The sequence below is a fragment of the Heptranchias perlo genome, chromosome 5, assembly GCF_035084215.1.
Source record: "Heptranchias perlo isolate sHepPer1 chromosome 5, sHepPer1.hap1, whole genome shotgun sequence".
In the NCBI taxonomy this organism is placed as follows: Eukaryota; Metazoa; Chordata; class Chondrichthyes; order Hexanchiformes; family Hexanchidae; genus Heptranchias; species Heptranchias perlo.
Window position 1 is genome coordinate 64,866,576 of NC_090329.1, and position 12,863 is coordinate 64,879,438.

Sequence of the window (12,863 nt, forward strand, 5' to 3'; positions counted from 1 at the left end):
CAGCTCAGTCAGTAGTGGTGCTACCGAGCCACTCTTGGTGATGGACATTGAAGTCCCCCACCCAGAGTACATTCTGTGCTCTTGCTACCCTCAGTGCTTCCTCCAAGTGGTGCTCAATATGGAGGAGGACTGATTCATCAGCTGAGGGAAGGGCGGTAGGTGGTAATCAGCAGGAGGTTTCCTTGCCTGTGTTTGACCTGATGCCACGAGATTTCAATGTTGAGGACTCCCTAGCTCTACCAATTTTGGCACAAGTCCCCAGATATTCGTGAGGAGGACTTTGCAGGGTCGACTGGGCTTGGTTGGACTTTGCCTTTGTCGTGTCCAGTGGTCCGTCTGGTTTTATTCTTATTATGACTTTTTGTAGTGGAATTGTACAACTGAGTGGATTGCTAGGCCATTTCAGAGGGCGTTTAAGAATCAACCACATTGCTGTGGGTCTGGAGTCACATATAGGCCAGACCGGGTAAGGACGGCAGGTTTCCTTCCCTAAAAGACATTAGTGAACCAGATGGGTTTTTATGACAATCGGTAGTTTCATGGTCACCATTACTGATACTAGCTTTTTATTCCAGATTTTATTTAATTAACTGAATTTAAATTCCCCAGCTGCCATGCCAGGATTTGAATTCATGACCCCGGATTACTAGTCCAGTAACATAACCACTATGCTACCGTACCCTATGTGATTCAATTCTGTGTCTTTTGGAGGAACCCTCAGTGTTGTTACTTGGAACTAAATAGATTCCTATTCATGAGATAAATAAATGTACTAGAGGCGGATTTTATATGCTCCAACTCCCGGGGATCTACAGTGAGTTGCGTTAACATCTAATGTAACTGCTTATGATTGTATCTACTGAAACCAATGGGTTCTAACATAATTTTTAATCTAACAATCATTTAACAGCCATTATTCTTTTGTTAAATAGCTTCTTGTTTTATGTGCAGCTAGAAGTCATGTTGGAGATTACCTTGATATAGTAATAGGAACATTAAAGCTCATGTTGATGTCCAGTGGGGTGGAACTCAAGTACTGAGAAAAGGATTTTGCTGCTTTAACAATGTTTATTGTTCAGGAGAGCAGTCAATAAGGTGAAATCTGATGCTCATGGCACAGCGAAGAAAAGTGCCCCTGAAAATCCCTGGGACATGATCCCGAAGGTTGTGTTAGCAACTTGACCACTGGTGTCCTCCAGCACTGACTCTGCCGGAGTTTGCAGGGTCACTGGCCCCCATATTTACGAGGAGGCGGGAAGCCCGGAAATACGGGTTTCCCGAATTTAACGGCAGGGCCTGATTTAAATTTTTTGAATCGGTTTCCTGGTGGCAGCTAGCCAGGTTGAGAGGCTGACTGGCTGTCGGGTGCAAAAGCCTGCAGCACCAGGCCGCAGCCAGGGAGCGGAGAGGAAGGAGGAAGGGAGAGGTCGTGGGTCGGGGAGGACATTGGGCAGGGGGGGTCCGATCGAGGGGGTCTGATCGCGGGGTGGTTTAGAGGTTAGCTTGTTGGGCCGGGGGGTGAGGAAATACTCTTGCTCCTCCTGGCCCACAAGCAGTGCTGGAAAGGCCCCTACCTGTTCCATCCAACCGTCCTCGCCTCCATTCAGCTTCCCGGTTTCCCGAGGCCAGGAAAACCTGACCCCAGGAGTTAAATATAAAACAGATGTTAAATTTGAGGCAAGCAGCCTCATTAAAATATTTTAAGGACAGACCCGCCTCCATGGAGCAAGTTAGTCGCCCGCCCACAACTCGCCTCCGTTAAAACCGGAAGTGGCCGCGTTGGAGATGGGCTGGGGTCGGGTTTGCCATTTATTTGTTTTTAAACCCCTCCCTGCCTTCCCCCCGCCCATCTTGGTGTGTTAAAATTGCCCCCATTATGACGGCACCTAATTTGTATGGGGCAGGCAGGTACAAGCAACACTATGGGCACATCCTTGATGCCCACCTGCTCCACGCAACTGGGAAATTTGACGCATTTAAGTGGTTTCAACCCTCTCCTTCCCCCCCCCCCCCCCCCACCCCCATCCCCCCAGACCCCAGCCATGTCCCCGTTATAAGGCGGTTGAACAAGAAATTGAAAAAAAGTGTTGAGCACTCTTAGTATGTTTAGACCACTTGTCTGGTCTGGACTCATTTGGTGGGATCCACTTCTTCCCATCTGGTAGCCAGAATGCCTCATCTTACTGGGTCTAGTGGCCTCCAGTCTTATACTGTGTCCTGAACAAGCTGGGGAAGTGGGAACTCTGGTGTAGGGAATCTCTGCCCCTGGCTCCACTCTGTTGTAGGTTGTGCCCCTTACAAGGCAGGCACTGCTTCAGTAGCTGTGATACTGTTGATTTCAGTTTGCATATCTCTGCCAAATAAAAAAATCAACGCAGCAGCTAATCAAGTTTGAACATCTGGATCCAATTACACTTACAACACTGGTTAATTGACTAGACAGTTAATTTAAAAATTCTTATTTGTAGTACCTGGTTTAGGTCATATGATACTCATCAACTGTGCTTTTACCCAGTGCGGTGCACTATTACCCAAAGCAATTTGAGAATATTGTCCCATGACCTTATGATGCATCATTACCACTGAACAATTATTCTTCCCACATAATAAACGTAAGTGAAAATGAAGTGATGTTAAAATTCATGAGATTAGTTTTGCTGGATGCAAATAGCTTTTAAAAATATTACTAGTTTGTGGATGAATGTAAAAGCCATACAAAGCAGGCAAGCCCTAAGTTTGATCCCTTTTCTGTACTGAGTGTGCTGGTCTTAGCCAGATCAGTGCTAGAGCCACTATAATTGGCCTCTGCATTCCCCAAGTTAGGGAAAAAAATAAACCAGTGGTCCTGCTCCTAATTGTGATCTAGTGACTCCTGTGGAAAGCATACATATATGAACATTGGGTAACAACAGGATGTCCCCAAGGTCGAACAACTTATAAACACTCACTATCAGAGAGTAGTGGTGAACGGTTGTTTTTCGGACTGGAGGGAGGTGTACAGTAGTGTTCCCCAGGGGTCGGTGCTGGGACCACTGCTTTTCTTGATATATATTAATGACTTGGACTTGAGTGTACAGGCCACAGTTTCAAAATTTGCAGATGACACAAGACTTGGAAGGTTAGTAAACAGTGAGGAGGATAGTGACAGACTTCAAGAGGATATAGACAGGCTGGTGGCATGGGCGGACACGTGGCAGATGAAATTTAACGCTGAAAAAAAGCAAAGTTACACATTTTGGCAGGAAGAATGAGGAGATGCAATATAAACTAGAGGGCACAACTCTAAATGGGGTTCAGGAACAGAGAAATCTGTTGGTATATGTGCACAAATTGTTGAAGGTGACTGGGCAGGTTGAGAAAGTGGTTAAAAAAGCATACGGGATCCTGGGCTGTATAAATAGAGGCATAGAGTACAAAAGTAAGGAAGTCATGATGAACACTGGTTCGGCCACAACTGGAGTATTGTGTCCGGTTCTGGGCACCGCACTTTAGAAAAGATGTGAAGGCCTTAGAGAGGGTGCAGAAGAGATTTACTAGAATGATTCCAGGGATGAGGGACTTTAGTTGCGTGGATAGACTGGAGAAGCTGGGGTTGTTCTCCTTGAAACAGAGACGGTTGCGAGGAGATTTGAGAGAGGTATTCAAAATCATGAAGGGTCTAGACAGAGTAGATAGAGAGAAACTGTTCCCATTGGTGGAAGGGTCAAGAACCAGAGGACATGGATTTAAGGTGATTGGCAAAAGAACCAAAGGTGACATGAGGAAAAACTTTTTTACACAGCGAGTGGTTAGGATCTGGAATGCACTGCTCGAGGGGGTGATGGAGGCAGATTCAATCATGGCCTTCAAAAGGGAACTGGATAAGTACTTGAAAGGAAAAGATTTGCAGGACTATGGGGATAGGGCGGGGGAATGGGACTAGCAGCATTGCTCTTGCATAGAGCCAGCATGGACTTAATGGGCCGAATGGCCTCCTTCCATGCTGTAACCTTTCAATGATTCAATGATTTAGGCTCACCTGAAGAATGTCCACTTTGGTGAAGTACTGGCAGACTGTCGGCATCTGTACCACAGCATGAGTCATTAGTTTCAGAGGAGGATGGGAGAAAGTTGGAAAACTGATAGTATTCCAACCATAAAGTTATGGAATTACATCATCTTGGCTCTTGAAACCTGCCCCATATTTTACGTGTCAAGTGCCATTTCATTCTGAATGACTCTCTGAGGAATAATAATAAAAAACTGCTGCTAAAGGCAAATGCAACTGAAAAAGCTTTTGTTTTATCACTTGAATAAATTAAATGAAACAAAACTGGAGAAGCCGTTCAGATCCCGACTGCAGCCACTGCCGTCCTTTGGAGGCAGTTCTTGTTTTTGCACCGTTGCCACCCACTATCGTGGGCTTTTGAGCAGTGATTTCCCAACTTCTAGCCAAATGTCAGTGACCTGTTGTTGGTACGATGCCTAGCAGCCAATTAGGGATGAATTCAAATTAATAAAATACAAAGAGAATCCTTGTGACATGCTTTCCAAAGCTCTTTGGTCTATATTTTAACTGGAAGCACAACGCGAACCCTCTCTGAAGAGTCCCACAGCTTACTCTTTTTTTGAGGGTCATGTGACTTTTTTCCAGGTGAACATTTTGCATTGTAAAATTCAATAATTTACTTAACCTTTCTTTAAGGGTTTTCAAATTCTCCACTCTGAAGAAAATTTTTTACAAAGTTCTTGAACCGAACAAACTCACCACAATCTTTTTATTTTATGTATTGATTTGTTTTCTTTATAATAGATATTATAATGTAGCAGCATCAAAGTTTGTTATGATGTAGAACATTTGACCTTTAAGCCTTCTTTTCACTGAACTGATGCCTCAGTTTATGTCTCAGCCATTTATTCCAGTGCGATTTGCTTTCAATTCTTTAATAGACTTCTTCTTTCCCTGCATTAAAAAGTGCCATATATCCACACATAATTCTATAAAAATCCATGTTGTAAAATTATTTCTTGTCATGCTTTAGAGGGTCTACTTATCATGTGGAGGAAATCATATATTTTTGATCTGATTCTGAATTATAGATTAAATGGGCCTCATAACTGGAAATGATAAATGCTCACAATTATCCTACAAGTTTTGAAACACACTCACCCTAATTAAATGACTCCATTCAACTAATCTATAATCTGTATTAACTAAAAGAGAAAGGGAGCAAAAATCCATCGGGGCTGCTTTCAAACTCGATGAGGTCAGACGAAAGTCCCTTCATTTGTTGGGCCTGGAATGCAACCCAAGCCACTAGGGGAGCATTAGGATGGAGAGTTAGTGTCAGAGTCCCACCCCAAAAAGCAGCCACCAGCATCCCCTTGGTCCCCGTTGATAAGGGGCAGATAACAAAAAACATTTCAGCTCTTGTCTTCAGAAGTTCAGACCATGGTCCTCCAGATAAGGTCCACTTCCGCACTGAAGTAATGGTATGTCTGGTCTCACTTGACATGCCAGCTGCCAACCATTCACCAACCAAGTGAAAGGCTGCGGACGCACACACTCCTGGTGTTGGGAGTCAGTGTTGCTCCCTCCTAAACAAATCGGTCAGTTGGTGGCTCCATCCCTTATAAGGCCCTGTGGAATCCTTGATGTACGATCGGGACCTAGTGTACCTGAGTCCTGGCCTAATTTGCAGCCCTTCCACTGCACCAGTGCTGGAGTTAAGGCAGGCATACACCAGAAAGGCTGCAGATTATCAGCCTCAAAATGTACAATTCTACCTAGAGGAAACCCGACAATGAAGGAATGGCCAATTTAAGACCTTATCCACAAGTGGCTGTAAATGTACAATGCGCACTAGCACCACAGGTAGGACAGACCGACCAGAGGTGGTGGTACAGTGATATACAGTCAGTAGGGAGTGGCCCTGGGAGTCCTCAACATTGACTCCGGACCCCATGAAATCTCATGGCATCAGGTCAAACATGGGCAAGGAAACATCCTGCTGATTACCACCTGCTGCCTTCCCTCGGTGAATGAATCAGTCCTGCTCCATGTTGAACACCACTTGAAGGAAGCTCTGAGGGTAGCAAGGGCACAGAATGTACTCTGGGTGTGGGACTTCAATGTCCATCACCAAGAGTGGCTCGGTAGCACCACTACTGACCGAGCTGGCCGAGTCCTGAAGGACATAGCTGCCAGACTGTGCCTGCAGCAGGTGGTGAGCGAACCAACACGAGGGAAAAACTTACTTGACCTCGTCCTCACCAATCTACCTGTCGCAAATGAATCTATCCACGACAGTATTGGTAGGAGTGACCACCGCACAGTCCTTGTGGAGACGAAGTCCCATCTTCGCACTGAAGACACCAGCCAACGCGTTGTGTGGCACTACCACCGTGCTAAATGGGATAGATTCAGAACAGATCTAGCAGCTCAAAACTGGGCATCCATGAGGCGCTGTGGGCCATCAGCAGCAGCAGAATTGTATTCCAGCACAATCTGTAACCTCATGGCCCAGTATATTCCTCACTCCACCATTCCCAACAAGCCAGGGGATCAACCCTGGTTCAATGAGGAGTGTAGAAGAGCATGCCAGGAGCAGCACCAGGCGTACCTAAAAATGAGGTGCCAATCTGGTGAAGCTACAACTCAGGACTACATGCATGCTAAACAGCGGAAGCAACATGCTATAGACAGAGCTAAGCGATTCAACAACCAACGGATCATATCAAAGCTCTGCAGTCCTGCCACATCCAGTCATGAATGGTGGTGGACAATTAAACAACTAGCGGGAGGAGGAGGCTCTGCAAATATCTCCATCCTCAATGATGGTGGAGTCCAGCACGTGAGTGCAAAAGACAAGGCTGAAGCGTTTGCAACCATCTTCAGCCAGGTGTGCTGAGTGGATGATCCATCTCGGCCTCCTCCTGATATCCCCACCATCACAGAAGCCAGTCTTCAGCCAATTTGATTCATTCCACGTGATATCAAGAAATGGCTGAGTGCACTGGATACAGCAAAGGTCATGGGCCCCGACAACATCCCGGCTGTAGTGCTGAAGACTTGTGCTCCAGAACTAGCTGCACCTCTAGCCAAACTGTTCCAGTACAGCTACAACAGTAGCATCTACCCAACAATGTGGAAAATTGCCCAGGTATATCCTGTCCAGAAAAAGCAGGACAAATCCAATCTGGCTGATTACCGCCCCATCAGTCTAATGTCAATCATCAGCAAAGTGATAGAAGGTGTCGTCGACAGTGCTATCAAGCGGCACTTACTCACCAATAACCTGCTCACCGATGCTCAGTTTGGGTTCCGCCAGGACCACTCGGCTCCAGATCTCATTACAGCCTTGGTCCAAACATGGACAAAAAAGCTGAATTCCAGAGGTTAGGTGAGAGTGGCTGCCCTTGACATCAAGGCAGCATTTGACCAACTGTGGCACCAAGGAACCCTAGTAAAATTGAAGTCAATGGGAATCAGAGGAAAAACTCTCCAGTGGCTGGAGTCATACCAAGCACAAAGGAAGATGGTAGTTGTTGTTGGAGGCCAATCATCTCAGCCCCAGGACATTGCTGCAGGAGTTCCTCAAGGCAGTGTCCTAGGCCCAACCATCTTTAGTTGCTACATCAATGACCTTCCCTCCATCATAAGGTCAGAAATGGGGATGTTCGCTGATGATTGCTCAGTGTTCAGTTCCATTTGCAACCCCTCAACATCCAGGCTTGGGCTCATAAGTGGCAAGTAACATTTGTGCCAGACAAGTGCCAGGCAATGACCATCTCCAACAAGAGAGAGTCTAACCACCTCCCCTTGACATTCAACGGCATTACCATCGCCGAATTCCCCACCATCAACATCCAGTGGGTCACCATTGACCAGAAACTTAACTGGACCTGCCATATAAATACTGTGGCTACAAGAGCAGGTCAGAGGCTGGGTATTCTGCGACAAGTGACTCACCTCCTGACTCGCCAAAGCCTTTCCACCATCTACAAGGCACAAGTCAGGAGTGTGATGGAATACTCTCCACTTGCCTGGATGAGTGCAGCTCCAACAACACTCAAGAAGCTCGACACCATCCAGGACAAAGCAGCCCGCTTGATTGGCACCCCATCCACCACCCTAAACATTCACTCCCTTCACCACCGGCGCACAGTGGCTGCAGTGTGTACCATCCACAGGATGCACTGCAGCAACTCGCCAAGGCTTCTTCGACAGCACCTCCCAAACCCGCGACCTCTACCATCTAGAAGGACAAGAGCAGCAGGGACATGGGAACAACACCACCTGCACGTTCCCCTCCAAGTCACACACCATCCCGACTTGGAAATATATTGCCGTTCCTTCATTGTCGCTGGGTCAAAATCCTGGAACTCCCTTCCTAACAGCACAGTGGGAGATCCTTCACCACACGGACTGCAGCGGTTCAAGGCGGCGGCTCACCACCACCTTCTCAAGGGCAATTAGGGATGGGCAATAAATGCTGGCCTCGCCAGCGACCCCCACATCCCATGAACGAATAAAAAAAGATCTGGTCTGTAAACCATCTGCTTTTGGAAGACACGAAGCAATGAATATTGGTATTATATCTAATAAATAAAGCTTGCAAATGTCACAAAACAATTTGTTAAAGTTTCTCACTGGGGATGAGATTTTGAAAAGCCTCTTTGAAATAGTCAATATAAATTCCTATCGTTAGTTTATGGCAATTTCCCACAATGTTTTAATGATTAAATTGTGAAATCACAGAATAATTAGAATGGGTATTTATGAAACCTCATTATTGTTCATGAACAATGATCAGACTAACTGAGAGAGGAAATTGGACTTGGAGCCGTTTTTAGAATGAGATCACCATCAGAAGGACTGCTTTTAATGATTGGAATTATAAATTCTGAGCAATTAAACTATGTCAGCAGCACTTTAAAATCTGACTCCAGGATCTGTAGATTTAACCTTTTGGTTACTGAGTTCATACTTAGAAAGAAAGACAGAAGAAGAAAGAACTTGCATTTATATCGTGCCTTTCACGTCCTCAGGGCGTCCCAAAGCGCTTCACAGCCAATGAAGTACTTTTGAAATGTAGTCACTATTGTAATTTAGGGATCCACGGCAGTCAACTTGCGCACAGAAAGGTCCCACAAATAGCAATGAGAAAATGACCAGATCGTCTGTTTTAGTGTTGTTGGTTGAAGGATAAATATTGGCCAGGACACGGATAGTGTCATGGGATCTTTTATGACCACCTGAGAGAGCAGAGAAGATTATTATTAGCTATTTCCTTTCCAAAAACCAAACGGTTGCAAGAAACTATCATTGTCTATACGCTTTTTCTCATTAAAAAAAAAGCAATGGCTGCTGAAACATCATTGACGTAATTAGTTTAAAGGATTTCCTGAGCTTCACAGCATTAACGAACTGAGGGTGCATTTACACTGCCACTGCAAAAAGATTTCAGCTTTGCATCAGTGCTAAATTGGCAGTGTAAATCCAGAGTGAGGGCCTGGAGGGGCAATTTGGTTTAACAACACATGGGGGGTACTTTTGAATTTGGGTGATGAAAATGAAAACCGGGAGAGATGTGTAACGGGCGGCTGAATCAATATCGCCCATTTTACACTGTCACACAAAGTCAAAATTACCCCCGTTCTCCCCTTTATCTAAACACTATGGCCCCGGTATTTACGGGGAGTTGGGGAGGGAGCTGCGAGGGAGCGGGGGGGAGGTGCAGCAGCGGGAAACCCGAAAATATGGGTAACCTGGAGATCCTGCCGAATTGAACAGGAGGACCTCATTTAAATTTTTTGTCTCTGTTTTCTGGCCGGCAGCCAGTCAGATTGCGAGGCTGTCGGGCAGGAAGGCCCGTGGCACTGGGCCGGGAGTAGATCGGGAGGGTGGAGGGCGGGGGGGGGGGGGTGGCGGCAGAGAGGACATCGAGGCCGGGAGGAGATCGGGGCGTGGGTGGGTGTGGATCGCCGGGGTAGATCGGATCGCAGGGAGAAGGGGTCCGATCACGGGGAGGGAAGCAGGTTTGCTTGGGGTGCAGGGGGAAGCACTCCTGCTCCTCCTGGCTCACAAGCAGTGCTGGAAAGGAACTTACCTGCGGGACCCGGCTGTTCTTGCCTCCCTTCCGCTGTCGGGTTTCCTGAGCCCTGGGAAACCTGGCCCACAGGCTTTAAATTTAAAATTGTCCTAAAATTTGAGGCACGCAGCCTCATTAGAATATTTAAATGACAGGCCCACCTCTGGAGAGCAGGTTATTCGCCCGGTCCCCAACCCGCCTCCATTAAAATTGGAAGTTGGAGGTGGGTTGAGGTCGGGTTTCCCATTTTTGAATTTTTAACACTCCTCCCCCCACCCCTCTCCTGCCTGTCCTGGGGAGTTAAAATATCCCCCATCGAACTTTTCGGAAACGCTCTGTGTGTGCATGTTATCCAGGTAGTTGTACACAGGACTTTCTCCTAAACAGGCCAGTTAAAGTTCCAGCCAGGCAGGAGCCAAGCAACGTAAATAAGGTCTGACTGTCTGGAACCGAAAGTGCAGCTACAAATCCCAGATCAGTAGCACCAGAGTAAATGCACATCCTAAATTAACATCTGTGAAAATATCAGCCATTAACTCAGAATGTGTCACTTGAACTCTGCATTCCAATACATCTCTCTGGCACTGCCGGGCTCACTAACTTTTCAAAGTCAGTTTCTTTGATGGTGCCATTAGTCTTAAAACATAGAATCAGAAAATAACGATGAAAAAATGGTAAAATTATTCATAAGTTCTGATAACTGTTTTAATATTTAAAAGGGATCCTGATAGTAAAATTTTCACTTCATTGGCATTTTCATGACTACACCAAATCCCTTAAACCGCACTTTGTGGTTTTAAAATCAGACATTGAACAGTCATTTTCCGCAGGTTTTTTTGCTCGTGTAGTATTGCAGATATTTACATTTTTCTTTTCCAGGTTGTTAGTTTAGAATGCATACAATGATTCCAATTGTGGAGCTAAGAATGAGAAGAACACGATCCATCTCAGAACAAGTTATAAACAATAATGTGCACGTTCCAAGATTTGATCACCTCTATAAAATTTCAAATATCTTCAAGATCAAACATGTTGAAAGCACATTTACTTACCCTTAGACTTTTTAAAGCACCTTTGACTGGGGTGTGGGCCAAGCTTTACCAAATGAGTCCAGGTTACATCATTCTAGAAAATTCTGGTTTGATGCACTGTGCTACTTGAAGCAAAGTTAAAAGAGTATTCTTTTGAAAGTGGCACACAAACAACTATAAAAAGGTGAGTGAAAACTGAATGACTTTAGCACTAATAAGTCTCTTTTCCTACACACGAGGGGGGGGGGGGGGGGGAAAGATTGGATAAGGCCTATTATTGGGTGCGGGTAATGCAATCTGCTATTAACCTGCGCAGGCAGCATGGGAATTTTGTGCTGCCTGCTAATTAGCATGATAACTCCGTGCAACCTCTCAGCAGCGTGGGTAGCGCTGGCTGCACGGGGAGAATGAGGAAGCCCAAAATGGGGCGTGCTCAGTGCAGGTCATCGACAGCCTGCACCTCTTAAAGATGCAGGTGCACATTTTAAATGGGACATGCACAGTCCACTGGGAGGAGGGAAAGATGGCTGCAACGATGGCAGGACCTGCACGAGAGCAGACCCCACGCTTCTCCGAAGATGCACTGGAGGCTCTGGTGGAGGGGGTGGATGAAAGGATGGCCAACATGTATCCGCAGGGTGGCAGGAGACCCTCCATACTCTAGCTCCACAGGCATTGGGAGGCTGTGGCCCAGAAAGTGAAAGCCAGGAGCATTGCACCATACACGTTGGTACAGTGCCAAAAGAAGTTCAATGATTTGACACGAGTGGTCAAGGTGAGTGAATGCAAGTGTCAAGTGGCACATCCTATCCACTTCACCACTGCTCCACGCATCACACCCCCCGTCATCCACCCACCAACAAACACTGACCATCCATACGCAATGCTGCACTCGACATGCTGCATCTCACCCGCACATAGTACAGGCCACACAACCACCACTCACAGGTCACACACAATGGCAGCTATTCGACCACGACAGGCACATCACCCAGACACATTGCAGGATACTCATTGACACACTGTCCTCTGTCTTGCAGGAGAAGGTGGCAGATAACAGCCGGCAGCAGGAGAGACCTGAGGGAGGACAGGTACACCTACACATCCTCATCCACCTTGGAGGAGACTGTGCTGTGCATTGGGTAGGCCATCGCTGCAGCCATGACCACATGCCGCGCTGGAGGTCCCGATGAAGGGGATCTCTGCATATCTAATGCTCCTTTCCCTTTCCCACAGCTCCCTCCTCCCATAATCTTTTCTGATTCATGTGCTGCAGATGCTATGGGCACACACATCTTATTTCCTCCTCTCCCCACTCCACAACTCAACCTGTTTCCCTTTGTCATTGCAGATACCCAAGAACACGTGGCGGCACCCGAGGAGGAGGGGGACACTGAAGCCACACCGTCACTCGATCTGACACTCGCATCCACCAGCTCGGAGACTGACATTGCGCGTCCTTTAGAGGCTAGTTTAGAGGAGGGATCGGCACGTGGTGAGACACCAGGCACAAGTGCCCAGGAGCTGATCACCAGGATTGTTGAGGCGCTGCCCCGGGATGGTGGCAGTGGCGCTATAGCAGTCGGACCTGCTGTCCTCTCTTAGGACGACAGCATTCCTGCTCCCACCCCTGCCCTCCGCCAGTGCCCTTGTTGTTGCCTACCGGCCAGCCAGGCCAGACTGCTGCAGCCCATGCTGAGATGGTGCAGTCTGAAGCCAGGCTTTCCCGGTCCAGAGCTGCTCGAGGTCGTCCTCCAAG